This window comes from Sinocyclocheilus grahami, unplaced genomic scaffold (genome assembly GCF_001515645.1).
Source record: "Sinocyclocheilus grahami isolate Dianchi unplaced genomic scaffold, SAMN03320097.WGS_v1.1 scaffold11704.1, whole genome shotgun sequence".
Taxonomy (NCBI): Eukaryota; Metazoa; Chordata; class Actinopteri; order Cypriniformes; family Cyprinidae; genus Sinocyclocheilus; species Sinocyclocheilus grahami.
Genome location: NW_015513989.1, coordinates 5,487 through 6,465, shown reverse-complemented (window position 1 = coordinate 6,465; position 979 = coordinate 5,487). Strand labels below are relative to the sequence as shown.

Sequence of the window (979 nt, the reverse complement as noted above, 5' to 3'; positions counted from 1 at the left end):
GAAAGTGAGTTCCGATAACCTGGGAAAATCCCTCTCCTCCAGTTCCTTTGGCTCCACTACAGCCAACTGGACGTCTAAAGCCAAAGCCACACTAAACCCCTTTGCCAGGCACAGTAAAGCAGGTAAGCGTAAAAGTAATGATGTGGATTGCTTAGGCCACAGTTGTTGGTTTACATTAACCCTTTGATGCATGAGCCATTACATTCAAACAAGGGTAAAAAAAATCTTACTGTTTCTTCTTACTTCAACACAAGAACTGGCAATATATAAGCGAAATAGGTCCTTTTTAAAACTAATAACCTACAAAAAATGGTTATGAAATGAATAGGCCAACTAAACCCAAATATGTTCATAATAATGCATAGTGTCCACTGTTGATAGACAAAAATATATTAGTACATATATTTATTATTACATATATTTTATTGAGCACCAATTGATTTTTATAGTATAATGTGACACTGAAATAAAAATAGAAAAGTTATTTTAAATTGTAGTATTATTTCACAATATTGCTTCACATTTTTTACTTTTAATTCAAATAAATGCTGCCCTGGTAAGCATAAGAGACATCTAAGAAAAGAAAACATCTTACCGACCCCAAACTTTTGATCAGTAGTGTACATGAATGATTAAAAATAGCCTTTAAAGATCTGTCCCCTAGCAAACATCATGCATCAAAGGGTTAAGATTCAAACTCTCAGTAATATGCTGCTTTGATGTGTAATGCTTGACTATTTTTAATAAGGATATTGCCCTTCATGCCTTGTGTTATTTTGTGCTTTGCTCTACTGTGTTACTTTTTTGTGTGACTGTACATCTGGACTCAGTGGTGCTGTGTGTCTGTATTTATGTTTGTGGTATAGATAGTACCCTGCAATAATGCCATGGAGAGACTTCCTGAGGTAAAACCATGCAAGCCAGCTTGAGTTCAAACTGCTTTCCTCTATTCATGTGATCAGCTTCCCCTGTTGGGATA

At 35.3% G+C, this 979-nt stretch overlaps 1 long non-coding RNA gene across 1 annotated transcript in view; it reads left to right on the top strand.

The window, feature by feature from the left end:
• Positions 1-6: 6 nt before the first annotated feature.
• LOC107578734 (uncharacterized) overlaps positions 7-979 on the top strand; it is a 4,353-nt gene continuing 3,380 nt past the window's right edge. The window contains exons 1-2 of the long non-coding RNA XR_001608377.1: positions 7-122; positions 867-905. This is a non-coding gene — a long non-coding RNA (uncharacterized lncRNA). The remainder of the gene's footprint in view (positions 123-866; positions 906-979) is intronic.